Below are 10860 nucleotides of genomic sequence, written 5' to 3'. Positions count from 1 at the left end.
TGTGTGTATGTGTATGTTTGTGCGTGTATGAATGTATGTATATGTTCATCTGTGTATGTGTGTGTATGCATATATGTATGGATGTATGTATGCATGTATGTATGGATGTATGTATGTACAGATGTATGTATATATGTTGTATGTATGTATGTATATAAGTGTATGTGTGTGTGCGCGCGTGTTTGTATGTATATGTGTATGTTTGTGTTTATGTATTTGTGTGTGTATCGTTTATGGAATACAAAAGTTTAAGAAAGTGATTAATTTACTAACCTTGGATGAGTCATTCATTCCGCAGCAATCGTCTTTCTGTTGTAAATAACATTCGTTTCATTCATTTTAAAATATCGTTAGTATGAAACTTAAGAATTGAATTAGATGAGAGTACCAAAATATGTGTAGCAAAATAGAAAAAAGTAAATAAATCGTAAGTAACTACTAACCTTGCAATGCATAGTTGAGTTGATTAAAATATATACAGATACCGTAAGTTATTTTGCCTCCTATCCCAGGTGCCACCTTTAGCCATTGTCCTTCCACCCCGCTGACCGCACAGGCAAATTGGTACCATCACAATCCGGCCAGCCCGTCCAGCCATTAGATCTAAAAAATCCCACATCTTTCAACCCTTCACAAATAACCCGTCACAAACACGCAACAACTTCATCTGAGCTAAAAACATCCAAATTTGAGTCTCACAATCACCAAATCAAAACAACCAAAAAACCAAAGCTGAGACCTACGGCCTCTCAAAACAACCAAATAACCATTTGAGACCCACGGCCATGCAACCATATTTAAAAGTCACAGCTGCAGCCGTGGCTCTCAAAACAACCAAAAAAAAATAAATCTGAGACCCAAGGTTGTGGTCATGGCTCTCAAAGCAACCAAAAAATCAAAGCCAAGACCCAGGTTCCACGGTCGTGGGTCTCAAAATAATAAAATCTAAGACAGTGATGACAGGAGAAGAAAGAAGAGTGGAGAGGGAAGGAGAAGAAGAAATGAAAAAAAAAGAAAGGAGAAAGGAAGCCTACGGGCAAGAAAGGAGAGGAAAAGGAGGAAGAAGAAGAAGAAGAATCTCAAAAATGGTTAGGATTATATATATATATATATATATAAATAATAATTATGTGGGAGGGCTTGGGAAAATCCAGGCAGGTGGAATATGCAAGGGCCCGCCCAGCACCCCTAGTGTAATCCAAGAGCTTGTGGGTTGCTAAGTGAAACATCTTTGGTTTTTGGAGCTAAGATAAAGTATGTAGTGCAATCATACCTTTATGAGTTGTGGTAAAGCGTTTGTTTGGCTTGAGAAAGTATTGTTCAATTATTATTATGCTATATATGACCCTTCCATTGAAAGCGCCTTTTATGTATCAAAGTTGTGATGAGATGCATACAATACTTGTCATGATATGTTTACTGTTATGCCATGCAAATGTTAGAATCGAATGTTATGAACACATGATTAATCGAATGTTATGAACACATGATTAGTTCACTTGTTAATACACATGCCATGGAAAGCTTATAAGACGAGATAAAAGCTAAGTTATGTAAATGAATGCCTAAAGCATTAAAACGATAGTCACAAAAGATGCACGGATGGATGTGGAAGCCAAACCAAAGAATGTTGACATAAAGGTATGGTCCACCAAAGATAAGTTATGAGAATTCTAGCACCCTATGGCTACTTGCTATGGGACCACCTTAGAGACAAGGGCTAATGTTGTTGCCACAAAGCATGTTAATTGGGTGAGGAACATGATGATTGTTTATTCATTGCAATATATGCTATGTCCCCTATTTGTTTACTAATTGTTGGACATGCAATGTACTTGTCGATAATTGTTATTCTTTATGCCATGCATGTTGAGTACATGTGTTCGAAAGGTAAAACCTAATTTAAATTATGTTTATTATATGATATGCTATTTATTGGGTCTTCAACAACTTTTTTTTCATGTTTTAAATGTACTAGGTAATGAGAAAGTTGATGAGCAGGCAGGCCAAATCTAAATGATAATACCTAGCCCAAACAAGGTATTTCACACATAGGATTAGTTTGGTCTTTTACCAGGTCATGGTGTTTTCTAAACATTTCAGTTATTAGAAACTTACTATGTTATTTTTTATTTTCACTTAATAAGATCAGTTAAAGTTTTATGTTGGATCTCTTACCTGTTCTAAGCTATGTATTAGTAGCACTCCTAACCATATGGGAAGGGGGTTTTACATTCTACCTAAAGATGCTCAATTCCAACAACCGTCTACTAAGTCAGAATATTAAACTGAAGCACTAAGTTGAATAAGTACCAGCAAATCTTCATGCTTTTTACCAAATTCTGCTTCTGTGCTTGTAGAATCCCATTGCACTTTGTACTCTTGTGCAATGTCCTTCAATACCTTGAGTTTTACCTCAGATGCTGGAGCACTAATTGAAAGCTTTTCAGTTACCTGCAAAAAAAAGTAATTTAATAGAAAAATAAAGTGAAAATTTATATCAGCATTTTGAAGCCATGATGGCTGTCCCTGAAGAATATCAAACTTTACAAAATTTGCTAGCTGCTTAACTGTACGGTTGACGCTAGAGTCAGGACGAAGTTCTGACACAGCCATGACAAATTCCTTCCCATATTTTGCAGTAGACAAATTTTTTATCTGCAAAAAATCTGGCACATCTGAACATCTGGGAGCTGCAAATATTATACTGGCAATAGCTTCTCGCAATTCTGATGGACATTCCCTGTCATACAGGAAGGGATGTTTACAAAATAGCTCAAAACCCGAATTTGTACAAGTTTAAAATATATTTTTAAAGTGCAATACCATCATGCAAACGAGGTGATAGTTTTCAGTATAAAATGTATTCACTCTTCATAAATTAATTAATGTTACAAAATACATTCTGTAAAACATAATTGATTATGTAAGACTTGGCATTTATCAATCTGAAATTCTCTAGAGCCACAAATGCAAATGCAAAACATTTAACAGTCATACTCCACACAAGCAATAAGACCCCTAAGACATTTATGCCTCAGTTCCTCAAACTATTTATTACCTTAACTTTACCAAGGAATTATTTGCTTTGTTCATACAGAGCTAGAGATGTTACCAATGATCCTCTAGGCAATTAATCCTAGCCTAACATCAACAAAATAAAATTTTTCTGTTTTAAAACACTCATTATCAATAAAAAAAAGTTTATGGGACAGACATAGTGACTACCACTCAATTAAGTTAAATACAACACAAATAGCTTTTTTTTCCAACAAAAACACAAATGACCAAGTCAACATAGAAAAATACAACATGAATCCCATTTGATGGGCCCTTCAATACATCTTTCTTTCTTCTTCTTCTCTTTTCTAATTCTCTTCTTCAATTGACCCATTTTAGAAGATCAACAGTACAACATTTTTTTTGTGTTCGCCCAAATAAATTATGAATTCATAAACTCAACCACTCAAATATATGTCAGGTGATTGTCCCTTGTTTCATTGGTCATAATCATTACCCACATATTTCTGGCTGGCTTTCTTCTAGTCTTTAAAAAGCCTCCAACTTGTAGCAAATTACTCCACACTCTCCATTAGCCTTGATTGAAATTTGAAAATCGAAAAACCAACTCAGGTGATTCATCGTCTTCAAGTCAATTAGTGCACTCCCAAGGTACATTGAAAATTGCTTTATTTTTTATTATATTTCCACAACATATAACATTCTAACTTCATTCATGCTCATTTTATGTAGATATGTTGGGAAACCTCTCCAAGGCATGGCCCTTTGGACCCACCCCTGCAGTCTCATAATTGTATAAAACTTTACAACCACCTCTCTCCTTCATCCACCCATTTTGATAAGGCAGTGTGCATGTGTATCTTTTGCTCTGTCTATTCTGTTCTATTTGGGACTTTTTCTTTTGTTAATCTTCTCTAGCCTATATAATAAGAGTACATTCCGTGGAACAATTTATTAATTAGTGGGCTATGTTCTTGCAGGAGCATATTCTCATTGATAATTCAAAGATTAGAGGAACATTTGAAATATAAATTTTGTAGATGAAAAGGATACCGTAGATTTTGCCAGTGTGAACAGGTTACTACCTATTTGAGCAGCAATGCATTCGATTCTGAAAACACCTGCCAATAATTTAAAAAAAAAAAAAAAAAAAAACGTTTTAAAGTTTGCTTCCTGAAAAAATAAAAACATAAAACATAAAATCAGAACTTGGGAGATCTATGATTTAAGAGAAAGGGATTCAAAGACGAGGGGCGTTACGGAGGGAAGCCACCTTGGTTCTCAAGTCCTCCATCTCTGTCTTCAGCTCCTTCTCCATTCGGGCTTCTTGCCATGAATGTCCCGAGAAGTCTTGGAGTGTGAATCGAATCACGGATGTTTGGCAATCCTCCGAGGCTACGACCGGTCCCTGAAATGGATTGGATTTACTGAAATGGAAAAATAATAAGAGAGAAAACGGAAGGATATTTCTCTCTGTTTCTCTCGCTCTCTGTTTCTCAAATGATTGCCATGAATGTCCCGAGAAGTCTTGGAGTGTGAATCGAATCACGGATGTTTGGCAATCCTCCGAGGCTACGACCGGTCCCTGAAATGGATTGGATTTACTGAAATGGAAAAATAATAAGAGAGAAAACGGAAGGATATTTCTCTCTGTTTCTCTCGCTCTCTGTTTCTCAAATGATTGCCATGAATGTCCCGAGAAGTCTTGGAGTGTGAATCGAATCACGGATGTTTGGCAATCCTCCACAACTTATTCAGAGACACCCACAGAGATGGACGACACCCACGGAGACAGCCACACCAGATACAGCGTCCCAGACCCAACAATGCCCAGACGGAGACAGCCACACGAGACGCAGTGTGGCAGACCCAGTTCTGGTTTTGAAATTTTCCCTCCCTCCGTTTCATTTCATCTTTTTCTTTCTTTTTTTTTTTTTTTTCTTTTCTTTTTAATAAATATATTGACTTACGTCGGTTCCCCCACGGTTATCTCCAATGGTTGCCTGTAGCAGTTTTTGGACTTCAAAGTTCAAACAGCAACGGCTTTCTTTTTCTTTTAATTCAAAATCTTATATCCGGTAAACAATGGGTTTTGGCTTATCAAGACCTTTTTATTTATTTAAAAAAAATCAAATAAGATGAATGATTTATTGGTATTAAGAAAAATTTTATATACAGTCACTTTTATATATTTTTTGTGTATTTTATTAACATAATTGATTATGTTATTTTTTTAATATAAAATAACTGTTTAGCCAATTACATTATAAAAAATATATAAAGAATACATAAAAATAACTATAAATTAGATATCTCTATCCAAAATAGTATGAATCACGTCCACCTGCCAACCCGTAGGGTCTAGGTGTGCTATTTGTAGGCCAGATTCAGGTGCCTGCCCAACACCCCTACATACTCTCTATTAACTCCATTATTGATCAATCACCTTATTTTTTCTCTATTTTCTTTGATTTTAATTGTATAAATAAAAATCAATTACTAAATAACTAGCCTTGCACGTGCTGGATTCCCCCTATATTGAATTTGAGGAAGCAAATAAAAAAAAAAAAATGATGTATGGAGATTACGGTAGAAGGTAATTGCTTGTCCACCACGAAGACCCATATTGAATTTCTAGAGGGATATTTTCGTCACTTTCGTGAAACGCTTTGATAGTACAAATTGGCAAGATCATGATGGAGCTAGGCTCTCGAGCATGTAAAGCGTACACCATTATACAAAAGTATCTAACCCTTGGATCAAATTTATTTGAGTGGGACCTTAGCTTCCGAGCATGTAAAGTGTACTTGATATCTCTCAGTAGAGAAAGAACCAAGCCTCCACCAAAACTCTCATTTCCATAGACTCTGAGCAAATAACAGAATATTCCTCCAGCTCAGCATAAGTTTGTTATGGGGTCATGTCTTTTATCATTTTGTACAGGTAGTTTTTTATTCTAGAATGATGTAGAATAGATATAGGTTGGTTATTCTTTCTATCTTTTGATTGTGTGAAATGGTATTGCTAGAGAGTATATATGTATAGAGGCAGTGTACAGATTCCACCACTAAATGAGAATTACGGAAGTTTTTCTTTCAATTCCTCTGTTCTTTCCTTACGGCTCTTTATCTTCAACATGGTATCAAAGACCCCAGGTTTAACTTGGTATCAGAGACCCCAAGTTACGAAACCTGAGGTCCTTCTTCTTTTCTTTTCTTTTTTTTTCCAGTCATTTCTTCATAGAGCTTCACTGCATTTTAATTCTCATTTCATTTCTTCAAAATGACGAAAACTACTTCCATCTCACCTTTTGAAGATCCAAAGAGCCATTTCTACCTACATCACAGTGACAATGCCAACACTGTGGTGATTGTTCCACCTCTTTCTAGCCCAAATTATCTCACATGGAATCGGTCATTCACCTTTGCCATCTCTATCAAAAATAAGCTTGGCTTTCTTGATGGAAGCATACCCACACCAAAGCTGACCGACCCTTTATATATCCCTTGGTTGCGTTGTAACAACCTTATTCTGTCTTGGCTATTCAACTCGATTTCAAAAGAGATAGCATCAAATGTGCTCTACATCAACTCAGCAAAGGAGGTGTGGGAGAAGCTGAAAACCCGTTTTGCTCAACTTGATAATGTGTGCATCTATCGGCTTAAGCAACAAATCAACTCTGTTTTGCAAGGAAATCAAACTGTAAGTGAATATTTCACTCAACTTAATGGGATTTGGGAAGAAATGCATAACTACAGACCTGTCCCATGTTGCTCATGCGGATTGTGTACTTGCAAAGCCCTTAAATCAATTGGTGATGTCCAAGAGATAGATTGTGTGTTTAAGTTTCTTTTGGGATTAAATGATTCATATGAGCACATTAGAGGTCAAATCATCTTGATGAGTCCGATGTCTTCTTTAGATAAAACTTTTTCTCTAGTTTTACAAGAAGAAAGACAAAAAGATAGACCAGAAATATGACAGTTCCTTCTCCTGAGGCTTCGGCACTAGCAGTCTATAGTAATCAAACAAAAAGAAAGGAGAAGTCTGATATGAATTGTTTTCATTGTGGGAAGCCTGGACATACCAAGGAAAACCTGGACATACCAAGGAAAAATATTATAGGCTTATAGGATTTCCACCCAATTTTAAGTTCACTAAAGTTAAGCCAAATCATGGTAGTGGAAATTTTTCTTCCACACATTCAGCAAATCAGGTTTTCTCTCAAGCTTAGGAAAAGGGACTACAGGAGAATCCTCAGTTGAACCTAACCCAAAATCAAATTCAGAAACTCATGGCTCTAATCAATGGACAGATGTCTCAACTCAAATCTAATGACTCAGTTTCGGTTCAGACCACTACTCAACCTAAAAAATTGTCCATTGAGAACATTCCTTCCCCTATTGCACACTCCAACATGGCTGGTATAATTTCTTTTCCCTCTCATGTTTCTATTGATCATGATACATTTTTTCTTGGCATTCATCAACACAACTGCTTATCTGTTATGAGACAGTCTCCCATGCTCTTTGGTCATGCAAGTCAGCCCAAGACGTATGGTATTTAGACTCGAGACAATTACAGAAGATGAGTAGTTTTGCTGAGTCTTTCAAAGAGCTTCTTGAATCTATGCTTGATAAGTTTCCCTTTGAAGTATTGTGTGAGATGGCAGTAAGAGCCAAACTGTTGTGGCATCGAAGAAATTGCCTAGTGTTTGAGGATTCATTCTCTTCACCTGCTAGGCTCTCCAAAAAGATCCAAGCAGAAGTGGCACTAATTAGATCAGAAGCTGAGCAAAGAGTTGTTAAGCAGCCAAAACAAGATCTGAGCCCTCAAACGTGGACACCTCCCCCTCTAGGAGTGCTCAAAGCAAACTGGGATGTTGTTGTAGATAAGACTAACTCAAGGGTGGGACTTGGGGTTGTCATCAGAGACTCCAAGGGCCTTCTGGGAGCTACTTTGTGGGCATGCAAGGCCACACTCCCGGATCCCATACTCAGGGAGGCAGCTGCTGTTCTTCGAGCTACATCACTCTGTGCTGATCTGGGTCTCACTCACATTGTGTTGGAAGGTGATTCGTTGGCAATAGTCAAGGCAGTGCAGCAGACAGAAGAGTGGTCTTTAGTTGGCCTTATGGTCAGAGACATAAAACTTCTTCTTTCCAAGTTCAGTAGCTAGTCCATTAGACATGTACCAAGGAGAGGCAATGACGTTGCTCATGGTTTGGCCAAGCACGCTCTGTCACATCTAGATGAATGTATTTTGCTGGGGGATTGTCCCCCTTGTATTCAAAACTTGTTTCAATGAATGAAAGTTACATCTTCCTTTCAAAAAAAAAAAAAAACAGCCAATATTACATGTTGATCAACAAATCAAATTCCTAGAATTTTTCTTTATTTCTTTACAATTTTTTTCCCCAATGGCACACCATGCCACTCATTTTAGTCAAATCAAATCCTCCACGCTGCCACTTACACATTTAACACACCAGTAATTAAAAAATGTCGTCTATTTACCTATTAAACATAAAAACTAATTTTAAAGATATTTATATTTGTTTTTTTTTAATATTTATAATAAATAATATATTACATACCATGAATTAGATAACATAACAAATGTAACGACATTATATTAGCAATTCTATATAACTTCAAAAATATATTAGCAATTCTAGTTGTAAGCGTGCAAATCTTAAGTAATTTTAAAAAAAATATATGTAAATTTATGACTCACATAAAAAATTATTTTTATAATAGTAAAATATACTTTTTTTTTTTTTTAAATGAGCATATGAGAAATATTATATGGATATTATTTAGCATTATCTATATAAGTTTTTTGTCAAAATTTTATTAAAAATAAATTTAAAGAGACCAACAAGAATATCCTTACATTTGTTATGTTATCTAAGTCATGGTATTATTTATTATAAATATTAAAAAAATAAAGAAATATAAATATCTTTAATATAAGTTTTTATGTTTAGTAGGTAAATAGACAATTTTCTTAATTACTGGTGTGTTTAATGTGTAAGTGGCAGCGTGGAGGATTTGATTTGACTAAAATGAGTGGCATGGTGTGCCATTGGAAAAAAAAATTGTAAAGTAATAGAGAAAAACTCTAAGAATTCGACTTATTGATCAACATGTAATAGGGGCCGTTGATTTTTGTAACAAGAGATGTGCTGTTATTTTTGTAGAAGACGCAAGCCGAATCCATATTTGAGCGGTACCGTCGGGCGGCACGGCAGCATTTCCCTTATGGCATATGATCCTTGGACTAGGATGAAACCCAACAATTGAGGTCGTGGCAATTGGGTAAATGAGAAAAGCTACTGGCCTGTCGTCTACAAAACTCAATTTTACAGCAGACCAATAATCAAGTGCCACATAGGCACTTCATGAAAATCACTTGTACACCTGCATACACCCAATAGGCACTTCACTTCACATAGACACACTTCCCCTCCCACCCCATTCACTTCACGTAAACACACTCCCCCCCCCCCCCCCCCCAAAATCTCCTCTGCTATTGAGACCTCCTTTCTCTCCCAATACAATTCCTCCTCCCACCACGATGGCGATGACGGCATTCATAGGTATTTCTTCTGCACTTCATTCTCTAGATTTAAGATTTTATTCTCTCATATTTTCTGGTTTTCTTCTTCTCTAGATTTTATTCTCTAGGTTTAGGTTTTTTTTTTTTTTTCCTTCTTAGAAGTAATTTCTGATTGGTTGCTTAGAGGATAGGTTTTTCCTGTTTTTTATTCCCAGTTGAAATAATGGCCATTGTTTGCCCAAGAACTCATGAATTTCCCATATATTTGCTGAAAATATATGTGCTCCTCCATTGTCCAAGAAATTTGTTAGCTTGAAAGATATGTTGGCCCCAAATATTAGTTCTATGAATATGTGGATAAAGAAATTGCAATGACACCTTGATGAATTGATTTGAGTTCTATGAATATGTTACAGGTAAAATCATCAATAACTTTTCATTTTAGGTTGCTGATTTCATTTTAGAATAACTTGCAAATATGTTGGATAGGCCCCTGTACTGATCTGTTATTTCCTTCCAATTGTATATTGCATTTATGGCATACCATCAGGTTGTGGAGTCTTTTTTCTGCAGGAATATGCAAGACCAAGAATGAAGACTTCGGTGCTCCATGGAGCTTTCATATATCACAAGATCAATAGTTATAGGGCTGAATGTTAGAAGGCATTTTGAATGTAAGAAGGCAGTTTGAACTATTAGCATTAAATAAGCTGACTTGGTTTTTGTAACAGTTATATGGCTGATTTTGTAAGAAAGCTGATTTTTGTAAGGATGCAAAAATATTGTATAATTAAATGTGGTTGCACTTCTAAACCATATCGTTGATGTCATGTAATGGCAATGTGTATGTGTATTCCAGAAGCATGTAGGCTATTTAAATCAGGTTCTCTTTGTTGGGTTTGAAACACAGCTTTTGAAAGGGCTATAGCCGGATTTCTTTTCATTTGGGAGTGATTGAAACTAAGTTAATCTAAATGCATGTTGTACCAGGCTTTAATCTTCACATTCAGGTCTGAGACTCTGAAATAGGTTACTTCAAGAACTGTCAAATAGGTTATTTTTAAATCCATTTAGCATTTGTATTAAAGATGGGTCAACCCATTATTTTAACTTCATATAAACCAAAGTACTTGTAGAGGAGAAGCTACCCAAACCAGGCAAACCAACCTTGAAGCAATTCAAAGACCAAAATGGAAATAACCCAGACACCTGAAATAATAATATACAAGGTGCCAAGATTCCGAACGCACGAAGACAATGCAAAAAGCAGTGATTAAT

The 10860-nt window shown here is 36.0% G+C and overlaps 1 long non-coding RNA gene across 1 annotated transcript; it reads right to left on the bottom strand.

Annotated features, from left to right (window-relative positions):
- Window positions 1-248: 248 nt before the first annotated feature.
- LOC122297402 lies at window positions 249-5027 on the bottom strand. The gene is made up of 6 exons (XR_006238762.1): window positions 4295-5027; window positions 4075-4142; window positions 2572-2743; window positions 2314-2454; window positions 444-603; window positions 249-309 (listed from the first exon to the last, which is right to left on the bottom strand). It is a non-coding gene; the product is annotated as an uncharacterized LOC122297402 (long non-coding RNA).
- Window positions 5028-10860: the final 5833 nt, after the last annotated feature.

The sequence above is a fragment of the Carya illinoinensis genome, chromosome 15 (genome assembly GCF_018687715.1).
Source record: "Carya illinoinensis cultivar Pawnee chromosome 15, C.illinoinensisPawnee_v1, whole genome shotgun sequence".
In the NCBI taxonomy this organism is placed as follows: domain Eukaryota; kingdom Viridiplantae; phylum Streptophyta; class Magnoliopsida; order Fagales; family Juglandaceae; genus Carya; species Carya illinoinensis.
This window is presented reverse-complemented; position numbering and strand designations above follow the sequence as displayed.